This window comes from Ranitomeya variabilis, chromosome 1 (genome assembly GCF_051348905.1).
Source record: "Ranitomeya variabilis isolate aRanVar5 chromosome 1, aRanVar5.hap1, whole genome shotgun sequence".
NCBI classification, from domain to species: Eukaryota; Metazoa; Chordata; class Amphibia; order Anura; family Dendrobatidae; genus Ranitomeya; species Ranitomeya variabilis.
Window position 1 is genome coordinate 802,035,308 of NC_135232.1, and position 17,388 is coordinate 802,052,695.

The 17,388-nt window shown below is 46.4% G+C and overlaps 1 protein-coding gene across 1 annotated transcript in view; it reads right to left on the bottom strand.

Moving 5' to 3' along the window:
• LOC143768793 (uncharacterized) overlaps positions 1-17,388 on the bottom strand; it is a 204,137-nt gene that overhangs the window by 146,541 nt on the left and 40,208 nt on the right. The window lies entirely within an intron of this gene.

Consider the following 17,388-nt stretch of genomic DNA (forward strand, 5'->3'; position numbering starts at 1 on the left):
AAGGAGCGGAGCCAGGTAGAACCGCAAGGAGCGGAGCCAGGTAGAACCGCAAGGAACGGAGCCAGGTAGAACCGCAAGGAGCGGAGCCAGGTAGAACCGCAAGGAGCGGAGCCAGGTAGAACCGCAAGGAGCGGAGAGGAGCTGCGGGAGGGGTCTCTGCAGCAAAGCTGAGCAGAGCCACAAAGAATGTGGAGAGAAGCTGCAGCAAGGGATAACTGCAACAGCAGAAGATAAGCTGAGTAGAAAGGAGCAGAAACGCAGAAGTGAGGAGCAGAGGTAAAGTAACAAAGGTTCAGAGCAGGCAGAGCTGCAAGAGTGCGGAGTGTAAGCAGACTGAGAATACAAGGAAAGACAACAGGGAAGGAAGCCAAAGACTAGGAGACCGAGGTAAGACTAAGTGCAGACAAGGCAATGGAACAAGACACAAGGACAAAGACACTGGGACCAGGATATACTGCCTCCTGGTGGGCGGACAACAAGACCAAGGAAATAACACAGAAAATCCTCCAGAGAGGGAGTAACTCAGAGAAAGGCCAGGCAAACTCAGAAGCAAGACACTAACTGAGCTAACACATTGCACAGGCCCAGAACACTGGGTGGAGCTGCACTATATACTGGAGGCCTCTTGGTAATTGGTCAGGAACAGATTGGACAGATGCACCTGATTCCTATAAGAACCAGAGAGTTCAGGCGCCGCCCCTCTATACACAGAACCATGAAGCATGCAGAGAGCAGAGACACAGAACATGGAGCTGGCAAGAAACAGAAACCACATCATGACCTGGAGCAGTGGGTAAGATAGTGTGAGAAATGCGAGGCCATGCCGTGATGCCAGCAGAGTTGTTACAGCGGCATTGCTTTGTTCAGTGGAGTAGCAAACCCAGGAGCAGCAGACACTGTTTTAAGGGCCCAACCACACTAGTAGGCCAAATGCAGTTTAATATCTGCTACTATAGGCCAAAAGCCTAAAGACTGAAGCTCAGCTTTATACAGTGGAGGACAACACCATGGAGTGGCAGACACCGTTAGTAGGCCCTAACCACCAATTTTTTGTTAAAGAAGCACTTAATGAGAGCCAGAAGGTTGAAGCTCAGACAAGGCAACCTGGAGGAGAACACCAAGGAGGAGGAGAACACTCAGGAGGAGGACAACACCAGGGAGCGGCAGACACCGTTAGTAGGCCCTAACCACCAATTTTTTAAAAAACAGCACTTAATGAGAGCCAGAAGGTTGAAGCTCAGCTTTATTCAGTTGAGGACAAACACCAGGGAGGCACAGACACCGTTAGTAGGCCGTAACGAAAGTTGAAGGCCAAATGCAGTTTAATATCTGATACTATAGGCCGAAAGCCAGAAGGTTGAAGCTCAGCTTTATTCACTTGAGGACAGACACCAGGGAGGGGCAGACACCGTTAGTAGGCCCTAACCACCAAATTTTTTTAAAAACAGCACTTAATGAGAGCCAGAAGGTTGAAGCTCAGCTTTATTCAGTTGAGGAAAAACACCAGGGAGGGGCAGACACCGTTAGTAGGTCCTAACCACCAATTTTTTAAAAAACAGCACTTAATGAGAGCCAGAAGGTTGAAGCTCAGCTTTATTCAGTTGAGGGAAAAAACCCCAGGGAGGGGCAGACACCGTTAGTAGGCCCTAACCACCAAATTTTTTAAAAAACAGCACTTAATGAGAGCCAGAAGGTTGAAGCTCAGCTTTATTCAGTTGAGGAAAAACAGGGAGGGGCAGACACCGTTAGTAGGCCCTAACCACCAATTTTTTAAAAAACAGCACTTAATGAGAGCCAGAAGGTTGAAGCTCAGCTTTATTCAGTTGAGGAAAAACACCAGGGAGGGGCAGACACCGTTAGTAGGCCCTAACCACCAATTTTTTAAAAAACAGCACTTAATGAGAGCCAGAAGGTTGAAGCTCAGCTTTATTCAGTTGAGGAAAAACACCAGGGAGGGGCAGACACCGTTAGTAGGCCCTAACCACCAATTTTTTAAAAACCAGCACTTAATGAGAGCCAGAAGGTTGAAGCTCAGCTTTATTCAGTTGAGGACAAACACAAGGGAGGGGCAGACACCGTTAGTAGGCCGTAACCAAAGTTGAAGGCCAAATGCAGTTTAATATCTGATACTATAGGCCGAAAGCCAGAAGGTTGAAGCTCAGCTTTATTCACTTGAGGACAGACACCAGGGAGGGGCAGTGTTGTGAATTAGACTTTTTTGGCTCCCTCTTGTGGTCACTTGTGATATGACTCTGGGATTGTCTTTCCTCAGTTTGGCACCCACCTGGGTCGTTAGTCCAGGGGTGTTGCTATATGAACTTCCTGAATTCTCAGTCTGGTGCCTGGCATCGTTGTAATCAGTCCTTTCTGTTTGCTCCTGTCTGCTGGTCCTGGTTCTTGCAAAATTAAGCTAAGTCCTGCTTCCTTGTTTTTTGGTTATTTGTATTGCTCTTATTTTTTGTCCAGCTTGTACTAAATGTGATTCCTGATTTTGCTGGAAGCTCTAGGGGGCTGGTATTCTCCCCCCGGGCCGTTAGACGGTTCGGGGGTTCTTGAATATCCAGCGTGGAAATTTTGATAGGGTTTTTGCTGACCGTATAAGTCATCTTACTATATTCTGCTATTAGTCAGTGGGCCTCTCTTTGCTAAATACCTAGTTCATTCTTACGTTTGTCTTTTCTTCTTACCTCACTGTTATTATTTGTTGGGGGCTTGTATCCAACTTTTGGGGTCTTTTCTCTGGAGGCAAGAAAGGTCTATCTTTTCCCTTCTAGGGTTAGTTAGTTCTCCGGCTGGCGCGAGACGTCTAGAACCAACGTAGGCACGTTTCCCGGCTGCTGCTATTTGTGGTGCTAGGATTAGATATACGGTCAGCCCAGTTACCACTGCCCTATGAGCTGGTTTTTTGTGTTTGCAGACTTAGTATTTATTTCTGAGACCCTCTGCCATTGGGGTCATAACAGTATGCCAGGCCAAAGTTGAATGTTTAATGCATTGCAGAAGTGGGATAATAAGAAAGGAAATTCTGAGTTTTTTTTTTTTTTCTTCTCTTTCTTCCTCCCCTTTACCTCTGAGTGGCTTGAGCTTGCTGCAGACATGAATGTCCAGACCTTGATTACAAGTGTGGACCAGCTTGCTGCTCGTGTGCAGGGCATACAAGATTTTGTTACCAGTAGTCCTATGTCTGAACCTAAAATACCTATTCCTGAACTGTTCTCTGGAGACCGATTTAAGTTTAGGAATTTCAGGAATAATTGTAAATAGTTTCTATCTCTGAGACCCCGTTCATCTGGAGACTCAGCTCAGCAAGTAAAAATTGTTATCTCTTTCTTACGGGGCGACCCTCAGGATTGGGCCTTCTCGCTAGCGCCAGGAGATCCGGCATTGGCAAATATTGATGCGTTTTTTCTGGCGCTCGGATTGCTTTACGAGGAACCCAATCTTGAAATTCAGGCAGAAAAAGCCTTGCTGGCTATTTCTCAGGGCCAGGATGAAGCTGAAGTGTATTGCCAAAAATTTCGGAAATGGTCCGTGCTTACTCAGTGGAATGAGTGTGCTCTGGCCGCAAATTTCAGAAATGGCCTTTCTGAAGCCATTAAGAATGTGATGGTGGGTTTCTCCATTCCTACAAGTCTGAATGATTCCATGGCGCTGGCTATTCAAATTGACCGGCGTTTGCGGGAGCGCAAAGCCGCTAATCCTCTTGTGGTGTTGTCTGAACAAACACCTGATTTAATGCAATGTGGTAGAATTCAGACTAGAAATGAACGGAAAAATCATAGACGTCAGAATGGATTGTGTTTTTACTGTGGTGATTCTACACATGTTATATCAGCATGCTCTAAATGCCTAACAAGGGTTGTTAGTCCTGTCGCCATTGGTAATTTGCAACCTAAATTTATTTTGTCTGTGACTTTAATTTGCTCATTGTCTTCCTACCCTGTTATGGCGTTTGTGGATTCAGGTGCTGCCCTGAGTCTTATGGATCTGTCATTTGCCAAGCGCTGTGGTTTTGTTCTTGAGCCGTTGGTAAATCCTATCCCTCTTAGAGGTATCGATGCTACGCCATTGGCGGAAAATAAACCGCAGTTTTGGACACAGGTAACCATGTGCATGACTCCTGAACATCGGGAGGTGATTCGTTTTCTTGTTCTGCATAAAATGCATGATTTGGTCGTTTTGGGTCTGCCATGGTTACAGACCCATAATCCAGTCTTGGATTGGAAGGCAATGTCTGTGTCAAGTTGGGGCTGTCAGGGAATTCATGGTGATTCCCCGCCGGTGTCTATTGCTTCCTCTACTCCTTCGGAAGTTCCTGAGTATTTGTCTGATTTTCAGGATGTATTCAGCGAGTCCAGGTCCAGTGCTCTGCCTCCTCATAGGGACTGTGACTGCGCTATAGATTTGATTCCAGGCAGTAAATTTCCTAAGGGAAGACTATTTAATCTGTCTGTACCTGAGCATACCGCAATGCGTTCGTATATCAAGGAATCTCTGGAGAAGGGGCATATCCGTCCATCCTCTTCCCCTCTTGGTGCAGGATTCTTTTTTGTGGCCAAGAAGGACGGATCTTTGAGACCTTGTATTGACTATCGGCTTCTGAATAAAATCACTGTTAAATTTCAGTATCCTTTGCCTCTGTTGTCAGACTTGTTTGCCCGGATTAAAGGTGCCAAGTGGTTCACCAAAATAGATCTTCGTGGTGCGTACAACCTTGTGCGCATTAAGCAAGGAGATGAATGGAAAACTGCATTTAATACGCCCGAAGGTCATTTTGAGTACTTGGTGATGCCTTTTGGGCTCTCTAATGCTCCTTCAGTGTTTCAGTCCTTTATGCATGATATTTTCCGGAAGTATCTGGATAAATTTATGATTGTTTATCTGGATGATATTCTGTTTTTTTCTGATGATTGGGACTCGCATGTAGAGCAGGTCAGGATGGTGTTTCAGGTTTTGCGTGAGAATGCTTTGTTTGTTAAGGGCTCAACGTGTCTCTTTGGAGTACAGAAGGTTCCCTTTTTGGGTTTTATTTTTTCCCCTTCTGCGGTGGAGACGGACCCAGTCAAGGTCCGAGCTATTCATGATTGGACTCAACCCACGTCAGTTAAGAGTCTTCAGAAGTTCTTGGGTTTTGCTAACTTCTACCGTCGTTTTATCGCTAATTTTTCTAGCGTTGTTAAACCTTTGACGGATATGACCAAGAAAGGTTCTGATGTTGCTAACTGGGCTCCTGCAGCCGTGGAAGCTTTCCAAGAGTTGAAGCGCCGGTTTACTTCAGCGCCTGTTTTGTGCCAGCCTGATGTCTCACTTCCCTTTCAGTTTGAAGTGGATGCTTCTGAGATTGGGGCAGGGGCCGTTTTGTCGCAGAGAGGCCCTGGTTGCTCTGTAATGAGACCATGTGCTTTTTTCTCTAGGAAGTTTTCGCCTGCTGAGCGGAATTATGATGTTGGCAATCGGGAGTTGCTGGCCATGAAGTGGGCATTTGAGGAGTGGCATCATTGGCTCGAGGGTGCTAAGCATCGTGTGGTGGTCTTGACTGATCACAAAAATCTGACGTATCTCGAGTCTGCTAAACGCCTGAATCCTAGACAGGCCCGTTGGTCATTGTTTTTCTCCCGTTTTGACTTTGTGGTCTCGTATTTACCAGGTTCAAAGAATGTGAAGGCTGATGCTCTTTCAAGGAGCTTTGTGCCTGACTCTCCTGAAGTCGCTGAACCAGTTGGTATTCTTAAAGAGGGAGTAATCTTGTCAGCCATTTCTCCGGATTTGCGACGTGTGTTGCAGAGATTTCAGGCTGGTAGACCTGACTCTTGTCCACCTGACAGACTGTTTGTTCCTGATAAGTGGACCAGCAGAGTCATTTCCGAGGTTCATTCCTCGGTGTTGGCAGGGCATCCGGGAATTTTTGGCACCAGAGATTTGGTGGCTAGGTCCTTTTGGTGGCCTTCCTTGTCACGGGATGTGCGGTCATTTGTGCAGTCCTATGGGACTTGTGCTCGAGCTAAGCCTTGCTGTTCTCATGCCAGCGGGTTGCTCTTGCCCTTGCCTGTCCCGAAGAGGCCTTGGACACACATTTCCATGGATTTCATTTCAGATCTTCCGGTGTCTCAGGGCATGTCTGTCATCTGGGTGGTATGTGATCGCTTTTCCAAGATGGTCCATTTGGTATCTTTGCCTAAGCTGCCTTCCTCTTCCGATCTGGTTCCTCTGTTCTTTCAGAATGTGGTTCGTTTACACGGCATTCCTGAGAATATCGTGTCTGACAGAGGATCCCAGTTTGTTTCCAGGTTCTGGCGATCCTTTTGTGCAAAGATGGGCATTGATTTGTCGTTTTCGTCTGCCTTTCATCCTCAGACTAATGGACAAACGGAGCGAACTAATCAGACTCTGGAGGCTTATTTGAGGTGTTTTGTTTCTGCAGATCAGGATGATTGGGTGACCTTCTTGCCGTTGGCTGAGTTTGCCCTTAATAATCTGGCTAGTTCCGCTACTTTGGTTTCGCCATTTTTCTGCAACTCTGGTTTCCATCCTCGTTTTTCCTCGGGACATGTGGAGCCTTCTGACTGTCCTGGGGTAGATTCTGTGGTGGATAGGTTGCAGCAGATTTGGAATCATGTGGTGGACAACTTAAAGTTGTCACAGGAGAAGGCTCAGCGTTTTGCCAACCGCCGCCGCGGTGTGGGTCCCCGACTTCGTGTTGGGGATTTGGTATGGCTGTCTTCTCGATTTGTTCCTATGAAGGTCTCCTCTCCTAAATTTAAGCCTCGCTTCATCGGTCCTTACAAGATATTGGAAATCCTTAATCCTGTGTCCTTTCGCTTGGATATTCCGGTGTCGTTTGCCATTCACAACGTGTTCCATAGGTCTTTGTTGCGGCGGTACGTTGTACCTGTGGTCCCTTCTGTTGAGTCTCCTGCTCCGGTGTTGGTTGAGGGCGAGTTGGAGTACGTGGTGGAGAAGATCTTGGATTCTCGTCTCTCCAGGCGGAGGCTTCAGTATCTGGTCAAGTGGAAGGGCTATGGTCAGGAGGATAATTCCTGGGTGGTTGCCTCTGATGTGCATGCGGCCGATTTAGTTCGTGCCTTTCACGCTGCTCATCCTGATCGCCCTGGTGGTCTTGGTGAGGGTTCAGTGACCCCTCCTTAAAGGAGGGGTACTGTTGTGAATTAGACTTTTTTGGCTCCCTCTTGTGGTCACTTGTGATATGACTCTGGGATTGTCTTTCCTCAGTTTGGCACCCACCTGGGTCGTTAGTCCAGGGGTGTTGCTATATGAACTTCCTGAATTCTCAGTCTGGTGCCTGGCATCGTTGTAATCAGTCCTTTCTGTTTGCTCCTGTCTGCTGGTCCTGGTTCTTGCAAAATTAAGCTAAGTCCTGCTTCCTTGTTTTTTGGTTATTTGTATTGCTCTTATTTTTTGTCCAGCTTGTACTAAATGTGATTCCTGATTTTGCTGGAAGCTCTAGGGGGCTGGTATTCTCCCCCAGGGCCGTTAGACGGTTCGGGGGTTCTTGAATATCCAGCGTGGAAATTTTGATAGGGTTTTTGCTGACCGTATAAGTCATCTTACTATATTCTGCTATTAGTCAGTGGGCCTCTCTTTGCTAAATACCTAGTTCATTCTTACGTTTGTCTTTTCTTCTTACCTCACCGTTATTATTTGTTGGGGGCTTGTATCCAACTTTTGGGGTCTTTTCTCTGGAGGCAAGAAAGGTCTATCTTTTCCCTTCTAGGGTTAGTTAGTTCTCCGGCTGGCGCGAGACGTCTAGAACCAACGTAGGCACGTTCCCCGGCTGCTGCTATTTGTGGTGCTAGGATTAGATATACGGTCAGCCCAGTTACCACTGCCCTATGAGCTGTTTTTTTGTGTTTGCAGACTTAGTATTTATTTCTGAGACCCTCTGCCATTGGGGTCATAACAGGGCAGACACCGTTAGTAGGCCCTAACCACCAAATTTTTTAAAAAAACAGCACTTAATGAGAGCCAGAAGGTTGAAGCTCAGCTTTATTCAGTTGAGGAAAAACACCAGGGAGGGGCAGACACCGTTAGTAGGCCCTAACCACCAATTTTTTTAAAAACAGCACTTAATGAGAGCCAGAAGGTTGAAGCTCAGCTTTATTCAGTTGAGGGAAAACACCAGGGAGGGGCAGACACCGTTAGTAGGCCATAACCAAAGTTGAAGGCCAAATGCAGTTTAATATCTCATACTATAGGACGAAAGCCAGAAGGTTGAAGCTCAGCTTTATTCAGTTGAGGGAAAACACCAGGGAGGGGCAGACACCGTTAGTAGGCCGTAACCAAAGTTGAAGGCCAAATGCAGTTTAATATCTGATACTATAGGCCGAAAGCCAGAAGGTTGAAGCTCAGCTTTATTCAGTTGAGGGAAAACACCAGGGAGGGGCAGACACCGTTAGTAGGCCGTAACCAAAGTTGAAGGCCAAATGCAGTTTAATATCTGATACTATAGGCCGAAAGCCAGAAGGTTGAAGCTCAGCTTTATTCAGTTGAGGGAAAACACCAGGGAGGGGCAGACACCGTTAGTAGGCCCTAACCACCAAATTGTTTAAAAAACAGCACTTAATGAGAGCCAGAAGGTTGAAGCTCAGCTTTATTCAGTTGAGGAAAAACACCAAGGAGGGGCAGACACCGTTAGTAGGCCCTAACCACCAATTTTTTTAAAAACAGCACTTAATGAGAGCTAGAAGGTTGAAGCTCAGCTTTATTCAGTTGAGGGAAAACTGTTGTGAACTATATTTCTTGGCTCCCTCTTGTGGTCACTAGCGGTATTACACTTGGATCATCTTTCTCCAGGTTGGTACCCACCTGGTTCGTTAGGCCTTGGGTGTTCCTATTTAGACTTCCTGGAAACTCAGCCTAGTGCCTGGAATCGATGTAGTCAGTCTATGTCTGTTTGCTCCTGACTCCTGGTCTCCTGTTCTTTGCAAGATAAGCTAAGTCCTGCTTTCTTATTTTTGTTTATTCGCTTTGCTTCTATTTTGTTCCAGCTTGTTCATAATGTGATTCCTGATTTTTGCTGGAAGCTCTAGGGGGCTGATATTCTCCCCCCACACCGTTAGTCGGTGCGGGGGTTCTTGGATTTTCAGCGTGGATATTTTTGTAGGGTTTTTGCTGACCGTATAAGTCTCCTTCCTATTTTCTGCTATTAATTAGTGGGCCTCTCTCTGCTAAATCTCGTTCATTCTTACGTTTGACTTTTCTTCTTACCTCACCGTTATTATTTGTTGGGGGCTTGTATTATAACTTTGGGGTACTTTCTCTTGAGGCAAGTGAGGTCTTATTTTCTCTGAAAGGGTTAGTTAGTTCTCCGGCTGGTGCGAGACGTCTAGAATCAACGTAGGTACGTTCCCCGGCTACTTCTAGTTGTTGTGCTAGGATTAGATATACGGTCAGCCAAGTTACCACCTTCCTATGAGCTGGTTTTTGTGTTTGCGGACTTAGCTGGAACTTCTGAGATCCTCTACCACTAGGATCATAACAGTATTCCAGGCCGAAAGTGAATATTTATTGCATTGCAGTAGCGGGATTAAAAGAAAAGAAGTTCTGAGTTTTTTTTTTTCTTCTTCCCCTTTTTCCTCTGAGTGGCTTGAAGCTCTGCTGCAGACATGAATGTTCAGACTCTGATTACTAGTGTGGATCAGCTTGCTGGATTCAGGATTTTGTTATTAGTAGTCCTATGTCAGAGCCTAAGATACCTATTCCTGAGCTTTTCTCTGGTGATCGATTTAAATTTGGGAATTTTAGGAATAATTGTAAATTGTTTCTATCTTTGAGACCGCGTTCGTCTGGAGACTCAGCTCAGCAAGTTAAAATTGTTATCTCTTTCTTGCGTGGCGACCCTCAGGATTGGGCTTTTTCATTGGCACCAGGAGATCCGGCATTGGCAAATATTGATGCGTTTTTTCTGGCGCTCGGATTGCTTTATGAGGAGCCCAATCTTGAAATTCAGGCAGAAAAAGCGTTGCTGGCTATCTCTCAGGGCCAAGATGAGGCTGAAGTGTATTGCCAAAAATTTCGGAAATGGTCCGTGCTTACTCAATGGAATGAGTGTGCTCTGGCCGCAAATTTCAGAAATGGCCTTTCTGAAGCCATTAAGAATGTGATGGTGGGTTTTCCCATTCCTACAAATCTGAGTGATTCTATGGCTCTGGCCATTCAGATAGATCGGCGTTTGCGGGAGCGTAAATCTGCTAATCCTCTGGCAGTGTTGTCTGAGCGGACACCTGACTCAATGCTATGTGATAGAATTCAGACTAGAACTGAACGACAAAATCATAGACGTCAGAATGGGTTGTGTTTTTACTGTGGTGATTCTACACATGTTATCTCAGCATGCTCTAAACGCCTAACAAAGATGGTTAGTCCTGTCGCCATTGGTAATTTGCATCCTAAGTTTATTTTGTCTGTAACTCTAATTTGCTCATTGTCTTCCTACCCTGTAATGGCATTTGTGGATTCAGGTGCTGCCCTGAGTCTTATGGACTTGTCGTTCGCCAAGCGCTGTGGTTTTGTCCTGGAGCCTTTGAAAAATCCTATTCCTCTTAGAGGAATTGATGCTACGCCATTGGCGGAGAATAAACCGCAGTATTGGACACAAGTGACTATGTGTATGACTCCTGAACATCGGGAGGTGATTCGTTTTCTTGTTCTGCATAAAATTCATGATTTGGTCGTTTTAGGTCTGCCATGGTTACAGACCCATAATCCAGTTTTGGATTGGAAGGCAATGTCTGTGTCAAGTTGGGGTTGTCAGGGAATTCATTGCGATTCCCCGTCGGTGTCTATTGCTTCTTCTACTCCTTCTGAAGTTCCGGAGTATTTGTTGGACTATCCGGATGTATTCAGTGAGTCCAGGTCCAGTGCCCTTCCTCCTCATAGGGACTGTGACTGCGCTATAGATTTGATTCCTGGTAGTAAATTTCCTAAGGGACGATTATTTAATTTATCTGTACCTGAGCATGCCGCAATGCGTTCTTATATAAAGGAGTCATTGGAGAAGGGACATATTCGACCATCCTCTTCCCCTCTTGGTGCGGGATTCTTTTTTGTAGCCAAGAAAGACGGGTCTTTGAGACCTTGTATAGACTAACGGCTTCTGAATAAAATCACGGTCAAATTTCAGAATCCTTTGCCACTATTGTCGGACTTGTTTGCTCGGATTAAGGGTGCCAAGTGGTTCACCAAGATAGATCTTCGTGGTGCGTACAACCTTGTGCGCATTAAGCAGGGAGATGAATGGAAAACTGCGTTTAATACGCCCGAAGGTCATTTTGAGTACTTGGTGATGCCTTTTGGGCTTTCTAATGCTCCTTCAGTGTTTCAGTCTTTTATGCATGACATCTTCCGGAAGTATCTAGATAAATTTATGATTGTTTATCTGGATGATATTCTGTTTTTTTCTGATGATTGGGATTCTCATGTAAAGCAGGTCAGGATGGTGTTTCATGTTTTGCGTGATAATGCTTTGTTTGTGAAGGGCTCAAAGTGTCTCTTTGGAGTGCAGAAGGTTTCCTTTCTGGGTTTCATTTTCTCCCCTTCTACAGTAGAGATGGACCCAGTCAAGGTCCGAGCTATTCATGATTGGACTCAACCCACGTCTGTTAAGAGTCTTCAGAAGTTCTTGGGTTTTGCTAGTTTCTACCGTCGTTTTATTGCTAATTTCTCTAGCGTTGTTAAACCTTTGACGGATATGACCAAGAAAGGTTCTGATGTGGCTAATTGGGCTCCGGCAGCCGTGAAGGCTTTCCGGGAGCTGAAGCGCCGGTTTACTTCGGTGCCTCTTTTGTGCCAGCCTGATGTCTCACTTCCCTTTCAGGTTGAAGTGGACGCTTCTGAGATCGGTGCAGGGGCTGTTTTGTCGCAGAAAGGCTCTGGTTGCTCTGTGATGAGACCTTGTGCTTTTTTTTCTAGGAAATTTTCGCCTGCGGAGCGGAACTATGATGTTGGTAATCGGGAGTTGTTGGCCATGAAGTGGGCATTTGAGGAGTGGCGTCATTGGCTCGAGGGAGCTAAGCATCGTGTGGTGGTCTTGACGGATCACAAAAATTTGATGTATCTCAAGTCTGCTAAGCGCCTGAATCCTAGACAGGCTCGTTGGTCGTTGTTTTTCTCCCGTTTTGACTTTGTGGTCTCGTACCTGCCTGGTTCGAAGAATGTGAAGGCCGATGCTCTTTCTAGGAGTTTTGTGCCTGACTCTCCGGGAGTCTCAGAGCCAGCTGGTATTCTTAAAGAGGGAGTAATCTTGTCGGCCATTTCTCCTGATTTGCGTCATGTGTTGCAGAGATTTCAGGCTGGTAGACCTGACCCTTGCCCACCTGATAGACTGTTTGTTCCTGATAAATGGACCAGCAGAGTTATCTCCGAGGTTCATTCCTCAGTGTTGGCGGGGCATCCTGGGATTTTTGGTACCAGAGATTTGGTGGCTAGGTCCTTTTGGTGGCCTTCCTTGTCGCGGGATGTGCGTTCTTTTGTGCAGTCCTGTGGGATTTGTGCTCGGGCTAAGCCTTGCTGTTCTCGTGCCAGCAGGTTGCTTTTGCCCTTGCCCGTCCCGAAGAGGCCCTGGACACACATTTCCATGGATTTCATTTCAGATCTTCCGGTGTCTCAAGGTATGTCTGTCATCTGGGTGGTGTGTGATCGCTTTTCCAAGATGGTCCATTTGGTGCCCTTGCCTAAGTTGCCTTCCTCTTCTGATCTGGTTCCTTTGTTCTTTCAGAATGTGGTTCGCTTGCATGGCATTCCTGAGAATATCGTGTCTGACAGAGGATCCCAGTTTGTGTCCAGATTCTGGCGGTCTTTTTGTGCTAAGATGGGCATTGATTTGTCGTTTTCATCTGCCTTTCATCCTCAGACTAATGGCCAAACGGAGCAAACCAATCAGACGCTGGAGGCTTATTTGAGATGTTTTGTTTCTGCGGATCAGGATGATTGGGTGACCTTCTTGCCATTGGCTGAGTTTGCCCTCAATAATCGGGCTAGTTCTGCTACTTTGGTTTCGCCATTTTTCTGCAACTCTGGTTTTCATCCTCGTTTTTCCTCGGGTCATGTTGAACCTTCTGACTGTCCTGGGGTGGATTCCGTGGTGGATAGGTTGCAGCGGATTTGGAATCATGTGGTGGACAACTTGAAGTTGTCACAGGAGAAGGCTCAGCGTTTTGCCAACCGCCGCCGCGGTGTGGGTCCCCGACTTCGTGTTGGGGATTTGGTTTGGTTATCTTCTCGGTATGTCCCTCTGAAGGTTTCCTCTCCTAAGTTTAAGCCTCCCTTTATTGGTCCTTATAAAATTTTGGAAGTCCTTAATCCGGTGTCTTTTCGTTTGGATCTTCCGGTGTCATTTGCCATTCACAATGTGTTCCATAGGTCTCTGTTACGGCGGTACATTGTGCCTGTGGTTCCTGCTGTTGACCCTCCGGCTCCGGTCTTGGTTGAGGGCGAGTTGGAGTACGTGGTGGAGAAGATCTTGGATTCTCATCTCTCTAGACGGAGGCTTCAGTATCTGGTCAAATGGAAGGGCTATGGTCAGGAGGATAATTCCTGGGTGGTCGCCTCTGATGTTCATGCGGCCGATTTGGTGCGTGCCTTTCACGCTGCTCATCCTGATCGTCCTGGTGGTCTTGGTGAGGGAATGGTGACCCCTCCTTAAAGGGGGGGTACTGTTGTGAACTATATTTCTTGGCTCCCTCTTGTGGTCACTAGCGGTATTACACTTGGATCATCTTTCTCCAGGTTGGTACCCACCTGGTTCGTTAGGTCTTGGGTGTTCCTATTTAAACTTCCTGGAAACTCAGTCTAGTGCCTGGAATCGATGTAGTCAGTCTATGTCTGTTTGCTCCTGACTCCTGGTCTCCTGTTCTTTGCAAGATAAGCTAAGTCCTGCTTTCTTATTTTTGTTTATTCGCTTTGCTTCTATTTTGTTCCAGCTTGTTCATAATGTGATTCCTGATTTTTGCTGGAAGCTCTAGGGGGCTGATATTCTCCCCCCACACCGTTAGTCGGTGCGGGGGTTCTTGGATTTTCAGCGTGGATATTTTTGTAGGGTTTTTGCTGACCGTATAAGTCTCCTTCCTATTTTCTGCTATTAATTAGTGGGCCTCTCTTTGCTAAATCTAGTTCATTCTTACGTTTGTCTTTTCTTCTTACCTCACCGTTATTATTTGTTGGGGGCTTGTATTATAACTTTGGGGTACTTTCTCTTGAGGCAAGTGAGGTCTTATTTTCTCTGAAAGGGTTAGTTAGTTCTCCGGCTGGTGCGAGACGTCTAGAATCAACGTAGGTACGTTCCCCGGCTACTTCTAGTTGTTGTGCTAGGATTAGATATACGGTCAGCCAAGTTACCACCTTCCTATGAGCTGGTTTTTGTGTTTGCGGACTTAGCTGGAACTTCTGAGATCCTCTACCACTAGGATCAAAACAGAAAACACCAGGGAGGGGCAGACACCGTTAGTAGGCCCCAACCACCAATTTTTGGTTAAAAAAGCACTTAATGAGAGCCTGAAGGTTGAAGCTCAGATTTAGACAGTGGAGGACAATTTGAATTAGGGACTGCAGACAGACTTAGTAGGCTGTCCCCTGTGGACCATGCATCCACCACATTAACCCATTGTGCCTTAATGGACACGTAACCTTCCGTGGCCATGCCTACAGGTCCATGCGTCTGTTGTCAGGTGCACCTTTGTACTCACAGATTGCCAGAGTGCATGGACAATGCGGTCTTTTACATGCTGGTGGAGGGTTGTGATGGCTTTTCTAGAAAAGAAGTGCCGACTGGGTAGCTCGTAGCGTGGTACAGCGTAGTCCATCATGGCTTTATTAATATTAAATAAAATATATAAATAGGCTCTATGAACTTTTAAATAGGTTCCAGGGGTACACGGGCAGCATTGGTGTGGTCAGTGGAGGAGTATTGCAAGGAGTGACCGCAGACAGGCTAACGAAGGCCTAACATAACAAAAAATAGGCTCATGGCAGTTTTAAATCGGTTACATGGATACACAGGCAGCATTGTGGTCAGCAAAGGAGTATTGCAAGGAGTGACCGCAGACAGGCTAACGAAGGCCTAACATAACAAAAAATAGGCTCATGGCAGTTTTAAATCGGTTACATGGATACACAGGCAGCATTGTGGTCAGCGGAGGAGTATTGCAAGGAGTGACCGCAGACAGGCTAACGAAGGCCTAACATAACAAAAAATAGGCTCATGGCAGTTTTAAATCGGTTACATGGATACACAGGCAGCATTGTGGTCAGCGGAGGAGTATTGCAAGGAGTGACCGCAGACAGGCTAACGAAGGCCTAACATAACAAAAAATAGGCTCATGGCAGTTTTAAATCGGTTACATGGATACACAGGCAGCATTGTGGTCAGCGGAGGAGTATTGCAAGGAGTGACCGCAGACAGGCTAACGAAGGCCTAACATAACAAAAAATAGGCTCATGGCAGTTTTAAATCGGTTACATGGATACACAGGCAGCATTGTGGTCAGCGGAGGAGGATTGCAAGGAGTGACCGCAGACAGGCTAACGAAGGCCTAACATAACAAAAAATAGGCTCATGGCAGTTTTAAATCGGTTACATGGATACACAGGCAGCATTGTGGTCAGCGGAGGAGGATTGCAAGGAGTGACCGCAGACAGGCTAACGAAGGCCTAACATAACAAAAAATAGGCTCATGGCAGTTTTAAATCGGTTACATGGATACACAGGCAGCATTGTGGTCAGCGGAGGAGGATTGCAAGGAGTGTCTGACACAGTTAGTACTCACAAAAAATAAATAGATGTTAATGTCTCGCAAAACAACAACAACAAAAAAAAAAGGTGGCATACTTAGGTACAGGGGTGGGCTCATCTGCTGAGTTTCTGACAAAGTAATTTGGCAGTAACTTAGTATTTACTGGTGTCAATATAGGACACTGACCCAGACTACTTTAACTAGCATCATAGATGTCAACAAATTGGTATTGTCAGTGCCAGGCATTGAATGATGTCAGCGCATAGACTAAACATTGGTGGAGCTGTGCGAGATAATTTTGCACGTGGTAGAGCACAGTTTGAGCTGGGGGGGTGGGGGAACTCTCTTGTGTCCGGCGGTACCGTCCCAGGGCCCCTCATGTTACAACGGTGTGTCTGACGTTGGGTGCGCACCACCACCGCCAGAGACTCTACATTGTACTATGAGGGACCCAGTGGCAGTGCCGTCAACCAAAAGCGGGCACACCCACCTCTTCAGACAAACAGCACTGTAACGGGTGCTTGCGACAAGTGGCGAGACCACGGCCCCGTGGGGGGAGTTTTCCCATTGGGGGAGGTGTAATCATGTCGTATGCTGGACAAACAGCTGCTGCAAATTAAGAGATTGGAACACTCAGTAAGACCAGTCCACAAGCAAGACCTTTTTATAGGAAAGCTAGGTGTCAGCCGGGAAAGGTGGGGCAAAGTAATTTGAAATCCAGGAGTGGTTCATTTTAATGAAGGTGAGATCATCCACATTTTGGGTAGCCTGACGAGTCCTTTTTTCGGTTAATATTGAACCAGCAGCACTGAATACTCTTTCTGATAGCACACTAGCTGCTGGGCAAGCAAGCTCCTGCAATGCATATTCTGCCAATTCAGGCCAGGTGTCTAATTTGGATGCCCAGTAATCAAATGGGAATGACGCTTGAGGGAGAACATCGATAAGGGATGAAAAATAATTAGTAACCATACTGGACAAATGTTGTCTCCTGTCACTTTGAATAGATGCTGCAGTACCTGTCCTGTCTGCGGTCATTGCGAAATCACTCCACAACCTGGTCAGAAAACCCCTCTGTCCAACGCCACTTCTGATCTGTGCACCTCTAACACCTCTGCCCTGTAGCCCCCTGCAGCTTGTGTGAGAACCATCACCGGCGCTGTGCTGGGAATGCCTGAATCAAACGGTCTACAAGAGTAGCTTGTTTGGTTGCTAATATTTGTTCGAGGTTCTCATGTGGCATAATATTTTGCAATTTGCCTCTATAGCGAGGGTCAAGGATGCAGGCCAACCAGTAATCGTCATCGCTCATCATTTTAATAATGCGTGTGTCCTTTTTGAGGTTACGTAAGGCATAATCCGCCATGTGGGCCAAAGTTCCAGTTGTCAAATCTGCGGTTGTGCTGGTTTGAGGGGCAGTTACAGGCAAATCTACGTCACTTGTCTCCCTTAAAAAAACAGAACCCGGCCTTGCAACGCCACTAATTTCTGTTGGCCCAGAAGAAGCTTCCTCATTAAAAAAGTACTCATCCCCATCATCCTCCTCGTCCTCCTCTTCGCCCGCTACCGCGTCCTCTACACGGCCCTGACCAGACAATGGCTGACTGTCATCAAGGCTTTCCTCTTCCTCGGCTGCAGACGC